General features: G+C 43.8%; 1 long non-coding RNA gene across 1 annotated transcript in view; it reads left to right on the forward strand.

Moving 5' to 3' along the window:
- The window catches only part of LOC307181095, a 165,871-nt gene extending 155,342 nt beyond the window's left edge, over window positions 1-10,529 (forward strand). Inside the window, exon 3 of the long non-coding RNA XR_013825892.1 lies at window positions 10,461-10,529. This is a non-coding gene — a long non-coding RNA (uncharacterized lncRNA). The remainder of the gene's footprint in view (window positions 1-10,460) is intronic.
- The last annotated feature ends 9,825 nt before the right edge of the window (window positions 10,530-20,354 follow it).

Here is a 20,354-nt window from a genome sequence, read left to right on the forward strand (position 1 = left end):
GTCTACCTCCTGAAATCGGTTTCCTGCAATTCTGCCCCGCTTTCAAGTCCTCTTGGCAGCCTTACTTCAGTCTATTTTTGGACGATAGCTGTCATTTATAACTCTGCAGTTTTGTGAATTTCAGTGCCCCTGAGCTCCTTTCTTCAACTCGCTTTCTTGTGACCTGGCCGCAACACTGCAGGATGGCTTCAGGCCCTAATCTGGATCCGGCACGGCACGCTGAGCCTTTGGTTAATTCCTCTTCCTGGTGGGAAATGAGAGTTAAATTTGCCCGTCCAGACACCTCCAGCTAGTCTCTCATTGGTTCTCGCTATTCCTGTTCATCTTCCGCAGAAATTGCAAACTGGGCCAAACAGGAGGTTAAAGGGACTGACTCTCCAAGTCGGGAGAGTGTTAGTAAAGCGTCTGGAATGTTGCACCCGAGTACCAGGGTACGAAAACTGAGACATATTTGAACACGTCTCCCGATCACATGGTTGATCATACTCTAGGTTCCACATGCATGTTTTAGCTGAAGGAAGAATACCTTAAACCTGGGTAGTTGAAACCCGTGGAATGCGTACCATGTAATATGACTTCAAAGGGTCTTCATTTGCTCACTGAACCTCTCCAATCCTATCACTGCTTCGTTTATGCCCCTGTACACATGCTTGATTCTCTTTCGGAGACATAGCAATCCATAGGTTTTAAGATACTTACTAGTCAGGTACATTCTTAGGCGTTTAATATGCGGTGTTGAGTCCATTTCGTTGAGCAAGGAGTAGCTCTTGTCTATTCCATATTTGACTTAAGAACTTTATCTGTGCTCATTTCAATCTCTGGTTTTATGCAGCACCCCAACTCACCTTTACCCTTAAGCAAGCATAAGTTGGTTTTCTAAATTTGAGACCCTGTTCTGTTCTGTAATTCAGTTCCTGTGTAGCCAAGTTTACATTCCGTGTATTACTGATATCTTATGATGTTTCTTTTTCTGTGTGACTTACTTCAGTTAGAATCATCATACCTGAATCCACTCATTGTGCTGCTAAGGGCCTGATGACACAGATTTCATTGCTGAGTGATATTGCTTTGTAAGTGAATACCACAACTTCTTTATCCATTTTTCACTTTCTGTGATGTTGAACTTGTACTGTAAACGAGGTTCTTGTAAACAGAGCCGTTCCAAACTTTGGGGTGGCTGTGTCTTTTTGATTTTAATTTCCCTAAGCTATAAGACCATAAGTGGAAGTGCCCTAGGTTCTGTTGCTTTGTTTTTTAGATGTTTCAGGAAACACCATACACTTCTCCCGAGTGGTTGTTGGCAATTTACATCCCGCCCATCAGCATAACAAGGCTCCCAGTTCTCCATGGCCTGTCCTGCCTTTCTGGATTTTACACTTTTTTCACATGGCCCTTTTGACGGGGGGAAGTGAGACTTCATTGTAGTGCAGATTTCCTTTGCAAGCTTGCTTGTTTGGCCAAAAAGGGCGTATGCGTTTTTTCCTGAATATATTCAGGAAAAAACGCATACGCCCTTTTTGGCCAAGTGCATCATTGTGGACGTTCTGCCTCTTTTCCTATGCTTTCAATGCAATTCCAGTCTACCTCCTGAAATCGGTTTCCTGCAATTCTGCCCCGCTTTCAACTCCTCTTGGCAGCCTTACTTCAGTCTATTTTTGGACGATAGCTGTCATTTATAACTCTGCAGGTTTGTGAATTACAGTGCCCCTGAGCTCCTTTCTTCAACTCGCTTTCTTGTGACCTGGCCGCAACACCGCAGGATGGCGTCAGGCCCTAATCTGGTTCCGGCACGGCACGCTGAGCCTTTGGTTATTTCCTCTTCCTGGTGGGAAATGAGAGTTAAATTTGCCCGTCCAGACACCTCCAGCTAGCCTCTCATTGGTTCTCGCTATTCCTGTTCATCTTCCGCAGAAATTGCAAACTGGGCCAAACAGGAGGTTAAAGGGACTGACTCTCCAAGTGGGGAGAGTGTTAGTAAAGCGTCTGGAATGTTGCACCCGAGTACCAGGGGAGGAAAACTGAGACATATTTGAACACGTCTCCCGATCACATGGTTGATCATACTCTAGGTTCCACATGCATGTTTTAGCTGAAGGAAGAATACCTTAAACCTGGGTAGTTGAAACCCGTGGAATGGGTACCATGCAATATGACTTCAAAGGGTCTTCATTTGCTCACCGAACCTCTCCAATCCTATCACTGCTGCGTTTATGCCCCTGTACACATGCTTGATTCTCTTTCGGAGACATAGCAATCCATAGGTTTTAAGATACTTACTAGTCAGGTACATTCTTAGGCGTTTAATATGCGGTGTTGAGTCCATTTCGTTGAGCAAGGAGTAGCTCTTGTCTATTCCATATTTGGCTTAAGGAACTTTATCTGTGCTCATTTCAATCTCTGGTTTTATGCAGCACCCCAACTCACCTTTACCCTTAAGCAAGCATAAGTTGTTTTTCTAAATTTGAGACCCTGTTCTGTTCTGTAATTCAGTTCCTGTGTAGCCAAGTTTACATTCCGTGTATTACTGATATCTTATGATGTTTCTTTTTCTGTGTGACTTATTTCAGTTAGAATCATCATACCTGAATTCACTCATTGTGCTGCTAAGGGCCTGATGACATAGATTTCATTGCTGAGTGATATTGCTTTGTAAGTGAATACCACAACTTCTTTATCCATTTTTCACTTTCTGCGATGTTGAACTTGTACTGTAAACGAGGTTCTTGTAAACAGAGCCGTTCCAAACTTTGGGGTGGCTGTGTCTTTTTGAATTTAATTTCCCTAAGCTATAGGACCATAAGTGGCAGTGCCCTAGGCTCTGTTGCTTTGTTTTTTAGATGTTTCAGGAAACACCATACACTTCTCCCAAGTGTCTGTTGGCAATTTACATCCCGCCCATCAGCATAACAAGGCTCCCAGTTCTCCATGGCCTGTTGCCTTTCTGGATTTTACACTTTTTTCAGATGGCCCTTTTGACCGGGGGGAAGTGAGACTTCATTGTAGTGCAGATTTCCTTTGCAAGCTTGCTTGGTTGGCCAAAAAGGGCGTATGCGTTTTTTCCTGAATATATTCAGGATAAAACGCATACACCCTTTTTGGCCAAGTGCATCATTGTGGACGTTCTGCCTCTTTTCCTATGCTTTCAATGCAATTCCAGTCTACCTCCTGAAATCGGTTTCCTGCAATTCTGCCCTGCTTTCAAGTCCTCTTGGCAGCCTTACTTCAGTCTATTTTTGGACGATAGCTGTCATTTATAACTCTGCAGTTTTGTGAATTACAGTGCCCCTGAGCTCCTTTCTTCAACTCGCTTTCTTGTGACCTGGCCGCAACACCACAGGATGGCTTCAGGCCCTAATCTGGTTCCGGCACGGCACGCTGAGCCTTTGGTTATTTCCTCTTCCTGGTGGGAAATGAGAGTTAAATTTGCCCGTCCATACACCTCCAGCTAGCCTCTCATTGGTTCTCGCTATTCCTGTTCATCTTCCGCAGAAATTGCAAACTGGGCCAAACAGGAGGTTAAAGGGACTGACTCTCCAAGTGGGGAGAGTGTTAGTAAAGCGTCTGGAATGTTGCACCCGAGTACCAGGGGAGGAAAACTGAGACATATTTGAACACGTCTCCCGATCACATGGTTGATCATACTCTAGGTTCCACATGCATGTTTTAGCTGAAGGAAGAATACCTTAAACCTGGGTAGTTGAAACCCGTGTAATGGGTACCATGCAATATGACTTCAAAGGGTCTTCATTTGCTCACCGAACCTCTCCAATCCTATCACTGCTGCATTTATGCCCCTGTACACATGCTTGATTCTCTTTCGGAGACATAGCAATCCATAGGTTTTAAGATACTTACTAGTCAGGTACATTCTTAGGCGTTTAATATGCGGTGTTGAGTCCATTTCGTTGAGCAAGGAGTAGCTCTTGTCTATTCCATATTTGGCTTAAGGAACTTTATCTGTGCTCATTTCAATCTCTGGTTTTATGCAGCACCCCAACTCACCTTTACCCTTAAGCAAGCATAAGTTGTTTTTCTAAATTTGAGACCCTCTTCTGTTCTGTAATTCAGTTCCTGTGTAACCAAGTTTACATTCCGTGTATTACTGATATCTTATGATGTTTCTTTTTCTGTGTGACTTATTTCAGTTAGAATCATCATACCTGAATCCACTCATTGTGCTGCTAAGGGCCTGATGACATAGATTTCATTGCTGAGTGATATTGCTTTGTAAGTGAATACCACAACTTCTTTATCCATTTTTCACTTTCTGCGATGTTGAACTTGTACTGTAAACGAGGTTCTTGTAAACAGAGCCGTTCCAAACTTTGGGGTGGCTGTGTCTTTTTGAATTTAATTTCCCTAAGCTATAGGACCATAAGTGGCAGTGCCCTAGGCTCTGTTGCTTTGTTTTTTAGATGTTTCAGGAAACACCATACACTTCTCCCAAGTGTCTGTTGGCAATTTACATCCCGCCCATCAGCATAACAAGGCTCCCAGTTCTCCATGGCCTGTTGCCTTTCTGGATTTTACACTTTTTTCAGATGGCCCTTTTGACCGGGGGGAAGTGAGACTTCATTGTAGTGCAGATTTCCTTTGCAAGCTTGCTTGGTTGGCCAAAAAGGGCGTATGCGTTTTTTCCTGAATATATTCAGGAAAAAACGCATACGCCCTTTTTGGCCAAGTGCATCATTGTGGACGTTCTGCCTCTTTTCCTATGCTTTCAATGCAATTCCAGTCTACCTCCTGAAATCGGTTTCCTGCAATTCTGCCCCGCTTTCAAGTCCTCTTGGCAGCCTTACTTCAGTCTATTTTTGGACGATAGCTGTCATTTATAACTCTGCAGGTTTGTGAATTACAGTGCCCCTGAGCTCCTTTCTTCAACTCGCTTTCTTGTGACCTGGCCGCAACACCGCAGGATGGCTTCAGGCCCTAATCTGGTTCTGGCCCGGCATGCTGAGCCTTTGGTTAATTCCTCTTCCTGGTGGGAAATGAGAGTTAAATTTGCCCGTCCAGACACCTCCAGCTAGTCTCTCATTGGTTCTCGCTATTCCTGTTCATCTTCCGCAGAAATTGCAAACTGGGCCAAACAGGAGGTTAAAGGGACTGACTCTCCAAGTCGGGAGAGTGTTAGTAAAGCGTCTGGAATGTTGCACCCGAGTACCAGGGTCCGAAAACTGAGACATATTTGAACACGTCTCCCGATCACATGGTTGATCATACTCTAGGTTCCACATGCATGTTTTAGCTGAAGGAAGAATACCTTAAACCTGGGTAGTTGAAACCCGTGGAATGCGTACCATGTAATATGACTTCAAAGGGTCTTCATTTGCTCACTGAACCTCTCCAATCCTATCACTGCTTCGTTTATGCCCCTGTACACATGCTTGATTCTCTTTCGGAGACATAGCAATCCATAGGTTTTAAGATACTTACTAGTCAGGTACATTCTTAGGCGTTTAATATGCGGTGTTGAGTCCATTTCGTTGAGCAAGGAGTAGCTCTTGTCTATTCCATATTTGACTTAAGAACTTTATCTGTGCTCATTTCAATCTCTGGTTTTATGCAGCACCCCAACTCACCTTTACCCTTAAGCAAGCATAAGTTGGTTTTCTAAATTTGAGACCCTGTTCTGTTCTGTAATTCAGTTCCTGTGTAGCCAAGTTTACATTCCGTGTATTACTGATATCTTATGATGTTTCTTTTTCTGTGTGACTTACTTCAGTTAGAATCATCATACCTGAATCCACTCATTGTGCTGCTAAGGGCCTGATGACACAGATTTCATTGCTGAGTGATATTGCTTTGTAAGTGAATACCACAACTTCTTTATCCATTTTTCACTTTCTGTGATGTTGAACTTGTACTGTAAACGAGGTTCTTGTAAACAGAGCCGTTCCAAACTTTGGGGTGGCTGTGTCTTTTTGATTTTAATTTCCCTAAGCTATAAGACCATAAGTGGAAGTGCCCTAGGTTCTGTTGCTTTGTTTTTTAGATGTTTCAGGAAACACCATACACTTCTCCCGAGTGGTTGTTGGCAATTTACATCCCGCCCATCAGCATAACAAGGCTCCCAGTTCTCCATGGCCTGTCCTGCCTTTCTGGATTTTACACTTTTTTCACATGGCCCTTTTGACGGGGGGAAGTGAGACTTCATTGTAGTGCAGATTTCCTTTGCAAGCTTGCTTGTTTGGCCAAAAAGGGCGTATGCGTTTTTTCCTGAATATATTCAGGAAAAAACGCATACGCCCTTTTTGGCCAAGTGCATCATTGTGGACGTTCTGCCTCTTTTCCTATGCTTTCAATGCAATTCCAGTCTACCTCCTGAAATCGGTTTCCTGCAATTCTGCCCCGCTTTCAACTCCTCTTGGCAGCCTTACTTCAGTCTATTTTTGGACGATAGCTGTCATTTATAACTCTGCAGGTTTGTGAATTACAGTGCCCCTGAGCTCCTTTCTTCAACTCGCTTTCTTGTGACCTGGCCGCAACACCGCAGGATGGCTTCAGGCCCTAATCTGGTTCCGGCACGGCACGCTGAGCCTTTGGTTATTTCCTCTTCCTGGTGGGAAATGAGAGTTAAATTTGCCCGTCCAGACACCTCCAGCTAGCCTCTCATTGGTTCTCGCTATTCCTGTTCATCTTCCGCAGAAATTGCAAACTGGGCCAAACAGGAGGTTAAAGGGACTGACTCTCCAAGTGGGGAGAGTGTTAGTAAAGCGTCTGGAATGTTGCACCCGAGTACCAGGGGAGGAAAACTGAGACATATTTGAACACGTCTCCCGATCACATGGTTGATCATACTCTAGGTTCCACATGCATGTTTTAGCTGAAGGAAGAATACCTTAAACCTGGGTAGTTGAAACCCGTGGAATGGGTACCATGCAATATGACTTCAAAGGGTCTTCATTTGCTCACCGAACCTCTCCAATCCTATCACTGCTGCGTTTATGCCCCTGTACACATGCTTGATTCTCTTTCGGAGACATAGCAATCCATAGGTTTTAAGATACTTACTAGTCAGGTACATTCTTAGGCGTTTAATATGCGGTGTTGAGTCCATTTCGTTGAGCAAGGAGTAGCTCTTGTCTATTCCATATTTGGCTTAAGGAACTTTATCTGTGCTCATTTCAATCTCTGGTTTTATGCAGCACCCCAACTCACCTTTACCCTTAAGCAAGCATAAGTTGTTTTTCTAAATTTGAGACCCTGTTCTGTTCTGTAATTCAGTTCCTGTGTAGCCAAGTTTACATTCCGTGTATTACTGATATCTTATGATGTTTCTTTTTCTGTGTGACTTATTTCAGTTAGAATCATCATACCTGAATTCACTCATTGTGCTGCTAAGGGCCTGATGACATAGATTTCATTGCTGAGTGATATTGCTTTGTAAGTGAATACCACAACTTCTTTATCCATTTTTCACTTTCTGCGATGTTGAACTTGTACTGTAAACGAGGTTCTTGTAAACAGAGCCGTTCCAAACTTTGGGGTGGCTGTGTCTTTTTGAATTTAATTTCCCTAAGCTATAGGACCATAAGTGGCAGTGCCCTAGGCTCTGTTGCTTTGTTTTTTAGATGTTTCAGGAAACACCATACACTTCTCCCAAGTGTCTGTTGGCAATTTACATCCCGCCCATCAGCATAACAAGGGTCCCAGTTCTCCATGGCCTGTTGCCTTTCTGGATTTTACACTTTTTTCAGATGGCCCTTTTGACCGGGGGGAAGTGAGACTTCATTGTAGTGCAGATTTCCTTTGCAAGCTTGCTTGGTTGGCCAAAAAGGGCGTATGCGTTTTTTCCTGAATATATTCAGGATAAAACGCATACACCCTTTTTGGCCAAGTGCATCATTGTGGACGTTCTGCCTCTTTTCCTATGCTTTCAATGCAATTCCAGTCTACCTCCTGAAATCGGTTTCCTGCAATTCTGCCCTGCTTTCAAGTCCTCTTGGCAGCCTTACTTCAGTCTATTTTTGGACGATAGCTGTCATTTATAACTCTGCAGTTTTGTGAATTACAGTGCCCCTGAGCTCCTTTCTTCAACTCGCTTTCTTGTGACCTGGCCGCAACACCACAGGATGGCTTCAGGCCCTAATCTGGTTCCGGCACGGCACGCTGAGCCTTTGGTTATTTCCTCTTCCTGGTGGGAAATGAGAGTTAAATTTGCCCGTCCATACACCTCCAGCTAGCCTCTCATTGGTTCTCGCTATTCCTGTTCATCTTCCGCAGAAATTGCAAACTGGGCCAAACAGGAGGTTAAAGGGACTGACTCTCCAAGTGGGGAGAGTGTTAGTAAAGCGTCTGGAATGTTGCACCCGAGTACCAGGGGAGGAAAACTGAGACATATTTGAACACGTCTCCCGATCACATGGTTGATCATACTCTAGGTTCCACATGCATGTTTTAGCTGAAGGAAGAATACCTTAAACCTGGGTAGTTGAAACCCGTGTAATGGGTACCATGCAATATGACTTCAAAGGGTCTTCATTTGCTCACCGAACCTCTCCAATCCTATCACTGCTGCATTTATGCCCCTGTACACATGCTTGATTCTCTTTCGGAGACATAGCAATCCATAGGTTTTAAGATACTTACTAGTCAGGTACATTCTTAGGCGTTTAATATGCGGTGTTGAGTCCATTTCGTTGAGCAAGGAGTAGCTCTTGTCTATTCCATATTTGGCTTAAGGAACTTTATCTGTGCTCATTTCAATCTCTGGTTTTATGCAGCACCCCAACTCACCTTTACCCTTAAGCAAGCATAAGTTGTTTTTCTAAATTTGAGACCCTCTTCTGTTCTGTAATTCAGTTCCTGTGTAACCAAGTTTACATTCCGTGTATTACTGATATCTTATGATGTTTCTTTTTCTGTGTGACTTATTTCAGTTAGAATCATCATACCTGAATCCACTCATTGTGCTGCTAAGGGCCTGATGACATAGATTTCATTGCTGAGTGATATTGCTTTGTAAGTGAATACCACAACTTCTTTATCCATTTTTCACTTTCTGCGATGTTGAACTTGTACTGTAAACGAGGTTCTTGTAAACAGAGCCGTTCCAAACTTTGGGGTGGCTGTGTCTTTTTGAATTTAATTTCCCTAAGCTATAGGACCATAAGTGGCAGTGCCCTAGGCTCTGTTGCTTTGTTTTTTAGATGTTTCAGGAAACACCATACACTTCTCCCAAGTGTCTGTTGGCAATTTACATCCCGCCCATTAGCATAACAAGGCTCCCAGTTCTCCATGGCCTGTTGCCTTTCTGGATTTTACACTTTTTTCAGATGGCCCTTTTGACCGGGGGGAAGTGAGACTTCATTGTAGTGCAGATTTCCTTTGCAAGCTTGCTTGGTTGGCCAAAAAGGGCGTATGCGTTTTTTCCTGAATATATTCAGGAAAAAACGCATACGCCCTTTTTGGCCAAGTGCATCATTGTGGACGTTCTGCCTCTTTTCCTATGCTTTCAATGCAATTCCAGTCTACCTCCTGAAATCGGTTTCCTGCAATTCTGCCCCGCTTTCAAGTCCTCTTGGCAGCCTTACTTCAGTCTATTTTTGGACGATAGCTGTCATTTATAACTCTGCAGGTTTGTGAATTACAGTGCCCCTGAGCTCCTTTCTTCAACTCGCTTTCTTGTGACCTGGCCGCAACACCGCAGGATGGCTTCAGGCCCTAATCTGGTTCTGGCCCGGCATGCTGAGCCTTTGGTTAATTCCTCTTCCTGGTGGGAAATGAGAGTTAAATTTGCCCGTCCAGACACCTCCAGCTAGTCTCTCATTGGTTCTCGCTATTCCTGTTCATCTTCCGCAGAAATTGCAAACTGGGCCAAACAGGAGGTTAAAGGGACTGACTCTCCAAGTGGGGAGAGTGTTAGTAAAGCGTCTGGAATGTTGCACCCGAGTACTAGGGGAGGAAAACTGAGACATATTTGAACACGTCTCCCGTTCACATGGTTGATCATACTTGGGTTCCACATGCATGTTTTAGCTGAAGGAAGAATACCTTAAACCTGGAGAGTTAAGACCCGTGTAATGGGTACCATGCAATATGACTTCAAAGGGTCTTCATTTGCTCACCGAACCTCTCCAATCCTATCACTGCTGCGTTTATGCCCCTGTACACATGCTTGATTCTCTTTTGGAGACATAGCAATCCATAGGTTTTAAGATACTTATTAGTCAGGTACATTCTTAGGCGTTTAATATGCGGTGTTGAGTCCATTTCGTTGAGCAAGGAGTAGCTCTTGTCTATTCCATATTTGGCTTAAGGAACTTTATCTGTGCTCATTTCAATCTCTGGTTTTATGCAGCACCCCAACTCACCTTTACCCTTAAGCAAGAATAAGTTGTTTTTCTAAATTTGAGACCCTGTTCTGTTCTGTAATTCAGTTCCTGTGTAGCCAAGTTTACATTCCGTGTATTACTGATATCTTATGATGTTTCTTTTTCTGTGTGACTTATTTCACTTAGAATCATCATACCTGAATCCACTCATTGTGCTGCTAAGGGCCTGATGACACAGATTTCATTGCTGAGTGATATTGCTTTGTAAGTAAATACCACAACTTCTTTATCCATTTTTCACTTTCTGCGATGTTGAACTTGTACTGTAAACGAGGTTCTTGTAAACAGAGCCGTTCCAAACTTTGGGGTGGCTGTGTCTTTTTGATTTTAATTTCCCTAAGCTATAGGACCATAAGTGGAAGTGCCCTAGGTTCTGTTGCTTTGTTTTTTAGATGTTTCAGGAAACACCATACACTTCTCCCGAGTGGTTGTTGGCAATTTACATCCCGCCCATCAGCATAACAAGGCTCCCAGTTCTCAATGGCCTGTTGCCTTTCTGGATTTTACACTTTTTTCAGATGGCCCTTTTGACCGGGGGGAAGTGAGACTTCATTGTAGTGCAGATTTCCTTTGCAAGCTTGCTTGGTTGGCCAAAAAGGGCGTATGCGTTTTTTCCTGAATATATTCAGGAAAAAACGCATACGCCCTTTTTGGCCAAGTGCATCATTGTGGACGTTCTGCCTCTTTTCCTATGCTTTCAATGCAATTCCAGTCTACCTCCTGAAATCGGTTTCCTGCAATTCTGCCCCGCTTTCAAGTCCTCTTGGCAGCCTTACTTCAGTCTATTTTTGGACGATAGCTGTCATTTATAACTCTGCAGGTTTGTGAATTACAGTGCCCCTGAGCTCCTTTCTTCAACTCGCTTTCTTTTGAGCTGGCCGCAACACCGCAGGATGGCTTCAGGCCCTAATCTGGTTCCGGTACGGCACGCTGAGCCTTTGGTTATTTCCTCTTCCTGGTGGGAAATGAGAGTTAAATTTGCCCGTCCAGACACCTCCAAATAGCCTCTCATTGGTTCTCGCTATTCCTGTTCATCTTCCGCAGAAATTGCAAACTGGGCCAAACAGGAGGTTAAAGGCGCTGACTCTCCAAGTGGGGAGAGTGTTAGTAAAGCGTCTGGAATGTTGCACCCGAGTACCAGGGGAGGAAAACTGAGACATATTTGAACACGTCTCCCGTTCACATGGTTGATCATACTTGGGTTCCACATGCATGTTTTAGCTGAAGGAAGAATACCTTAAACCTGGAGAGTTGAGACCCGTGGAATGGGTACCATGCAATATGACTTCAAAGGGTCTTCATTTGCTCACCGAACCTCTCCAATCCTATCACTGCTGCGTTTATGCCCCTGTACACATGCTTGATTCTCTTTCGGAGACATAGCAATCCATAGGTTTTAAGATACTTACTAGTCAGGTACATTCTTAGGCGTTTAATATGCGGTGTTGAGTCCATTTCGTTGAGCAAGGAGTAGCTCTTGTCTATTCCATATTTGACTTAAGGAACTTTATCTGTGCTCATTTCAATCTCTGGTTTTATGCAGCACCCCACCTCACCTTTCCCCTTAAGCAAGCATAAGTTGTTTTTCTAAATTTGAGACCCTGTTCTGTTCTGTAATTCAGTTCCTGTGTAGCCAAGTTTCCATTCCTTGTATTACTGATATCTTATGATGTTTCTTTTTCTGTGTTACTTACTTCAGTTAGAATCATCATACCTGAATCCACTCATTGTGCTGCTAAGGGCCTGATGACACAGATTTCATTGCTGAGTGATATTGCTTTGTAAGTAAATACCACAACTTCTTTATCCATTTTTCACTTTCTGCGATGTTGAACTTGTACTGTAAACGAGGTTCTTGTAAACAGAGCCGATCCAAACTTTGGGGTGGCTGTGTCTTTTTGATTTTAATTTCCCTAAGCTATAGGACCATAAGTGGAAGTGCCCTAGGTTCTGTTGCTTTGTTTTTTAGATGTTTCAGGAAACACCATACACTTCTCCCGAGTGGTTGTTGGCAATTTACATCCCGCCCATCAGCATAACAAGGCTCCCAGTTCTCCATGGCCTGTCCTGCCTTTCTGGATTTTACACTTTTTTCAGATGGCCCTTTTGACCGGGGGGAAGTGAGACTTCATTGTAGTGCAGATTTCCTTTGCAAGCTTGGTTGGTTGGCCAAAAAGGGCGTATGCGTTTTTTCCTGAATATATTCAGGAAAAAACGCATACGCCCTTTTTGGCCAAGTGCATCATTGTGGACGTTCTGCCTCTTTTCCTATGCTTTCAATGCAATTCCAGTCTACCTCCTGAAATCGGTTTCCTGCAATTCTGCCCCGCTTTCAAGTCCTCTTGGCAGCCTTACTTCAGTCTATTTTTGGACGATAGCTGTCATTTATAAGTCTGCAGGTTTGTGAATTACAGTGCCCCTGAGCTCCTTTCTTCAACTCGCTTTCTTTTGAGCTGGCCGCAACACCGCATGATGGCTTCAGGCCCTAATCTGGTTCCGGTACGGCACGCTGAGCCTTTGGTTATTTCCTCTTCCTGGTGGGAAATGAGAGTTAAATTTGCCCATCCAGACACCTCCAGCTAGCCTCTCATTGGTTCTCGCTATTCCTGTTCATCTTCCGCAGAAATTGCAAACTGTGCCAAACAGGAGGTTAAAGGCGCTGACTCTCCAAGTGGGGAGAGTGTTAGTAAAGCGTCTGGAATGTTGCACCCGAGTACCAGGGGAGGAAAACTGAGACATATTTGAACACGTCTCCCGATCACATGGTTGATCATACTCTGGGTTCCACATGCATGTTTTAGCTGAAGGAAGAATACCTAAAACCTGGGTAGTTGAAACCCGTGGAATGGGTACCATGCAATATGACTTCAAAGGGTCTTCATTTGCTCACCGAACCTCTCCAATCCTATCACTGCTGCGTTTATGCCCCTGTACACATGCTTGATTCTCTTTCGGAGACATAGCAATCCATAGGTTTTAAGATACTTACTAGTCAGGTACATTCTTAGGCGTTTAATATGCGGTGTTGAGTCCATTTCGTTGAGCAAGGAGTAGCTCTTGTCTATACCATATTTGGCTTAAGGAACTTTATCTGTGCTCATTTCAATCTCTGGTTTCTTGCAGCACCCCAACTCACCTTTCCCCTTAAGCAAGAATAAGTTGGTTTTCTAAATTTGAGACCCTGTTCTGTTTTGGAATTCAGTTCCTGTGTAGCCAAGTTTACATTCCGTGTATAACTGATATCTTATGATGTTTCTTTTTCTGTGTGACTTATTTCAGTTAGAATCATCGTACCTGAATCTACTCATTATGCTGCTACGGGCCTGATGACATAGATTTCATTGCTGAGTGATACTGCATTGTACGTAAGTACCACAAGTTCTTTATCCATTTTTCACTTTCTGCGATGTTGAACTTGTACTGTAAACGAGGTTCTTGTAAACAGAGCCGTTCCAAACTTTGGGGTGGCTGTGTCTTTTTGATTTTAATTTCCCTAAGCTATAGGACCATAAGTGGAAGTGCCCTAGGCTCTGTTGCTTTGTTTTTTAGATGTTTCAGGAAACACCATACACTTCTCCCAAGTGTCTGTTGGCAATTTACATCCCGCCCATCAGCATAACAAGGCTCCCAGTTCTCAATGGCCTGTTGCCTTTCTGGATTTTACACTTTTTTCAGATGGCCCTTTTGACCGGGGGGAAGTGAGACTTCATTGTAGTGCAGATTTCCTTTGCAAGCTTGCTTGGTTGGCCAAAAAGGGCGTATGCGTTTTTTCCTGAATATATTCAGGAAAAAACGCATACGCCCTTTTTGGCCAAGTGCATCATTGTGGACGTTCTGCCTCTTTTCCTATGCTTTCAATGCAATTCCAGTCTACCTCCTGAAATCGGTTTCCTGCAATTCTGCCCCGCTTTCAAGTCCTCTTGACAGCCTTACTTCAGTCTATTTTGGATGATAGCTGTCATTTATAACTCTGCAGGTTTGTGAATTACAGTGCCCCTGAGCTCCTTTCTTCAACTTGCTTTCTTGTGACCTGGCCGCAACACCGCAGGATGGCTTCAGGCCCTAATCTGGTTCCGGCACGGCACGCTGAGCCTTTGGTTATTTCCTCTTCCTGGTGGGAAATGAGAGTTAAATTTGCCCGTCCAGACACCTCCAGCTAGTCTCTCATTGGTTCTCGCTATTCCTGTTCATCTTCCGCAGAAATTGCAAACTGGGCCAAACAGGAGGTTAAAGGGACTGACTCTCCAAGTCGGGAGAGTGTTAGTAAAGCGTCTGGAATGTTGCACCCGAGTACTAGGGGAGGAAAACTGAGACATATTTGAACACGTCTCCCGATCACATGGTTGATCATACTCTAGGTTCCACATGCATGTTTTAGCTGAAGGAAGAATACCTTAAACCTGGGTAGTTGAAACCCGTGGAATGGGTACCATGCAATATGACTTCAAAGGGTCTTCATTTGCTCACCGAACCTCTCCAATCCTATCACTGCTGCGTTTATGCCCCTGTACACATGCTTGATTCTCTTTCGGAGACATAGCAATCCATAGGTTTTAAGATACTTACTAGTCAGGAACATTCTTAGGCGTTTAATATGGGGTGTTGAGTCCATTTCGTTGAGCAAGGAGTAGCTCTTGTCTATTCCATATTTGGCTTAAGGAACTTTATCTGTGCTCATTGCAATCTCTGGTTTTATGCAGCACCCCAACTCACCTTTACCCTTAAGCAAGAATAAGTTGGTTTTCTAAATTTGAGACCCTGTTCTGTTCTGTAATTCAGTTCCTGTGTAGCCAAGTTTCCATTCCGTGTATTACTGATATCTTATGATGTTTCTTTTTCTGTGTGACTTATTTCAGTTAGAATCATCATACCTGAATCCACTCATTGTGCTGCTAAGGGCCTGATGACACAGATTTCATTGCTGAGTGATATTGCTTTGTAAGTAAATACCACAACTTCTTTATCCATTTTTCACTTTCTGCGATGTTGAACTTGTACTGTAAACGAGGTTCTTGTAAACAGAGCCGTTCGAAACTTTGGGGTGGCTGTGTCTTTTTGATTTTAATTTCCCTAAGCTATAGGACCATAAGTGGAAGTGCCCTAGTTTCTGTTGCTTTGTTTTTTAGATGTTTCAGGAAACGCCATACACTTCTCCCGAGTGGTTGTTGGCAATTTACATCCCGCCCATCAGCATAACAAGGCTCCCAGTTCTCCATGGCCTGTCCTGCCTTTCTGGATTTTACACTTTTTTCAGATGGCCCTTTTGACCGGGGGAAGTGAGACTTCATTGTAGTGCAGATTTCCTTTGCAAGCTTGCTTGGTTGGCCAAAAAGGGCGTATGCGTTTTTTCCTGAATATATTCAGGAAAAAACGCATATGCCCTTTTTGGCCAAGTGCATCATTGTGGACGTTCTGCCTCTTTTCCTATGCTTTCAATGCAATTCCAGTCTACCTCCTGAAATCGGTTTCCTGCAATTCTGCCCCGCTTTCAAGTCCTCTTGACAGCCTTACTTCAGTCTATTTTGGATGATAGCTGTCATTTATAACTCTGCAGGTTTGTGAATTACAGTGCCCCTGAGCTCCTTTCTTCAACTTGCTTTCTTGTGACCTGGCCGCAACACCGCAGGATGGCTTCAGGCCCTAATCTGGTTCCGGCACGGCACGCTGAGCCTTTGGTTATTTCCTTTTCCTGGTGGGAAATGAGAGTTAAATTTGCCCGTCCAGACACCTCCAGCTAGTCTCTCATTGGTTCTCGCTATTCCTGTTCATCTTCCGCAGAAATTGCAAACTGGGCCAAACAGGAGGTTAAAGGCGCTGACTCTCCAAGTGGGGAGAGTGTTAGTAAAGCGTCTGGAATGTTGCACCCGAGTACCAGGGGAGGAAAACTGAGACATATTTGAACACGTCTCCCGTTCACATGGTTGATCATACTTGGGTTCCACATGCATGTTTTAGCTGAAGGAAGAATACCTTAAACCTGGAGAGTTGAGACCCGTGGAATGGGTACCATGCAATATGACTTCAAAGGGTCTTCATTTGCTCACCGAACCTCTCCAATCCTATCACTGCTGCGTTTATGCCCCTGTACACATGCTTGATTCTCTTTCGGAGACATAGCAATCCATAGGTTTTAAGATACTTACTAGTCAGGTACATTCTTAGGCGTTTAATATGCGGTGTTGAGTCCATTTCGTTGAGCAAGGAGTAGCTCTTGTCTATTCCATATTTGACTTAAGGAACTTTATCTGTGCTCATTTCAATCTCTGGTTTTATGCAGCACCCCAACTCACCTTTCCCCTTAAGCAAGCATAAGTTGTTTTTCTAAATTTGAGACCCTGTTCTGTTCTGTAATTCAGTTCCTGTGTAGCCAAGTTTACATTCCGTGTATTACTGATATCTTATGATGTTTCTTTTTCTGTGTGACTTACTTCAGTTAGAATCATCATACCTGAGTCCACTCATTGTGCTGCTAAGGGCCTGATGACACAGATTTCATTGCTGAGTGATATTGCTTTGTAAGTAAATACCACAACTTCTTTATCCATTTTTCACTTTCTGCGATGTTGAACTTGTACTGTAAACGAGGTTCTTGTAAACAGAGCCGTTCCAAACTTTGGGGTGGCTGTGTCTTTTTGATTTTAATTTCCCTAAGCTATAGGACCATAAGTGGCAGTGCCCTAGGTTCTGTTGCTTTGTTTTTTAGATGTTTCAGGAAACACCATACACTTCTCCCGAGTGGTTGTTGGCAATTTACATCCCGCCCATCAGCATAACAAGGCTCCCAGTTCTCCATGGCCTGTCCTGCCTTTCTGGATTTTACACTTTTTTCAGATGGCCCTTTTGACCGGGGGAAGTGAGACTTCATTGTAGTGCAGATTTCCTTTGCAAGCTTGCTTGGTTGGCCAAAAAGGGCGTATGCGTTTTTTCCTGAATATATTCAGGAAAAAACGCATACACCCTTTTTGGCCAAGTGCATCATTGTGGACGTTCTGCCTCTTTTCCTATGCTTTCAATGCAATTCCAGTCTACCTCCTGAAATCGGTTTCCTGCAATTCTGACCCGCTTTCAAGTCCTCTTGGCAGCCTTACTTCAGTCTATTTTGGATGATAGCTGTCATTTATAACTCTGCAGGTTTGTGAATTACAGTGCCCCTGAGCTCCTTTCTTCAACTCGCTTTCTTGTGACCTGGCCGCAACACCGCAGGATGGCTTCAGGCCCTAATCTGGTTCCGGCACGGCACGCTGAGCCTTTGGTTATTTCCTTTTCCTGGTGGGAAATGAGAGTTAAATTTGCCCGTCCAGACACCTCCAGCTAGTCTCTCATTGGTTCTCGCTATTCCTGTTCATCTTCCGCAGAAATTGCAAACTGGGCCAAACAGGAGGTTAAAGGCGCTGACTCTCCAAGTGGGGAGAGTGTTAGTAAAGCGTCTGGAATGTTGCACCCGAGTACCAGGGGAGGAAAACTGAGACATATTTGAACACGTCTCCCGTTCACATGGTTGATCATACTTGGGTTCCACATGCATGTTTTAGCTGAAGGAAGAATACCTTAAACCTGGAGAGTTGAGACCCGTGTAATGGGTACCATGCAATATGACTTCAAAGGGTCTTCATTTGCTCACCGAACCTCTCCAATCCTATCACTGCTGCGTTTATGCCCCTGTACACATGCTTGATTCTCTTTCGGAGACATAGCAATCCATAGATTTTAAGATACTTACTAGTCAGGTACATTCTTAGGCGTTTAATATGCGGTGTTGAGTCCATTTCGTTGAGCAAGGAGTAGCTCTTGTCTATTCCATATTTGACTTAAGGAACTTTATCTGTGCTCATTTCAATCTCTGGTTTTATGCAGCACCCCAACTCACCTTTACCCTTAAGCAAGCATAAGTTGGTTTTCTAAATTTGAGACCCTGTTCTGTTCTGTAATTCAGTTCCTGTGTAGCCAAGTTTCCATTCCGTGTATTACTGATATCTTATGATGTTTCTTTTTCTGTGTGACTTACTTCAGTTAGAATCATCATACCTGAATCCACTCATTGTGCTGCTAAGGGCCTGATGACATAGATTTCATTGCTGAGTGATATTGCTTTGTAAGTAAATACCACAACTTCTTTATCCATTTTTCACTTTCTGCGATGTTGAACTTGTACTGTAAACGAGGTTCTTGTAAACAGAGGCGTCCCAAACTTTGGGGTGGCTGTGTCTTTTTGATTTTAATTTCCCTAAGCTATAGGACCATAAGTGGCAGTGCCCTAGGCTCTGTTGCTTTGTTTTTTAGATGTTTCAGGAAACACCATACACTTCTCCCGAGTGTCTGTTGGCAATTTACATCCCGCCCATCAGCATAACAAGGCTCCCAGTTCTCCATGGCCTGTCCTGCCTTTCTGGATTTTACACTTTTTTCAGATGGCCCTTTTGACCGGGGGGAAGTGAGACTTCATTGTAGTGCAGATTTCCTTTGCAAGCTTGCTTGGTTGGCCAAAAAGGGCCTATGCGTTTTTTCCTTAATATATTCAGGAAAAAACGCATACGCCCTTTTTGGCCAAGTGCATCATTGTGGACGTTCTGCCTCTTTTCCTATGCTTTCAATGTAATTCCAGTCTACCTCCTGAAATCGGTTTCCTGCAATTCTGCCCCGCTTTCAAGTCCTCTTGGCAGCCTTACTTCAGTCTATTTTTGGACGATAGCTGTCATTTATAACTCTGCAGGTTTGTGAATTACAGTGCCCCTGAGCTCCTTTCTTCAACTCGCTTTCTTGTGACCTGGCCGCAACACCGCAGGATGGCTTCAGGCCCTAATCTGGTTCCGGCCCGGCACGCTGAGCCTTTGCTTAATTCCTCTTCCTGGTGGGAAATGAGAGTTAAATTTGCCCGTCCAGACACCTCCAGCTAGCCTCTCATTGGTTCTCGCTATTCCTGTTCATCTTCCGCAGAAATTGCAAACTGGGCCAAACAGGAGGTTAAAGGGACTGACTCTCCAAGTGGGGAGAGTGTTAGTAAAGCGTCTGGAATGTTGCACCCGAGTACCAGGGGAGGAAAACTGAGACATATTTGAACACGTCTCCCGATCACATGGTTGATCATACTCTAGGTTCCACATGCATGTTTTAGCTGAAGGAAGAATACCTTAAACCTGGGTAGTTGAAACCCGTGGAATGGGTACCATGCAATATGACTTCAAAGGGTCTTCATTTGCTCACCGAACCTCTCCAATCCTATCACTGCTGCGTTTATGCCCCTGTACACATGCTTGATTCTCTTTCGGAGACATAGCAATCCATAGGTTTTAAGATACTTACTAGTCAGGAACATTCTTAGGCGTTTAATATGGGGTGTTGAGTCCATTTCGTTGAGCAAGGAGTAGCTCTTGTCTATTCCATATTTGGCTTAAGGAACTTTATCTGTGCTCATTGCAATCTCTGGTTTTATGCAGCACCCCAACTCACCTTTACCCTTAAGCAAGCATAAGTTGTTTTTCTAAATTTGAGACCCTGTTCTGTTCTGTAATTCAGTTCCTGTGTAGCCAAGTTTCCATTCCCTGTATTACTGATATCTTATGATGTTTCTTTTTCTGTGTGACTTATTTCACTTAGAATCATCATACCTGAATCCACTCATTGTGCTGCTAAGGGCCTGATGACACAGATTTCATTGCTGAGTGATATTGCTTTGTAAGTAAATACCACAACTTCTTTATCCATTTTTCACTTTCTGCGATGTTGAACTTGTACTGTAAACGAGGTTCTTGTAAACAGAGCCGTTCCAAACTTTGGGGTGGCTGTGTCTTTTTGATTTTAATTTCCCTAAGCTATAGGACCATAAGTGGAAGTGCCCTAGGTTCTGTTGCTTTGTTTTTTAGATGTTTCAGGAAACACCATACACTTCTCCCGAGTGGTTGTTGGCAATTTACATCCCGCCCATCAGCATAACAAGGCTCCCAGTTCTCCATGGCCTGTCCTGCCTTTCTGGATTTTACACTTTTTTCAGATGGCCCTTTTGACCGGGGGGAAGTGAGACTT

This window comes from Stenella coeruleoalba (assembly GCF_951394435.1).
Source record: "Stenella coeruleoalba genome assembly, contig: scaffold_57, whole genome shotgun sequence".
NCBI classification, from domain to species: Eukaryota; Metazoa; Chordata; class Mammalia; order Artiodactyla; family Delphinidae; genus Stenella; species Stenella coeruleoalba.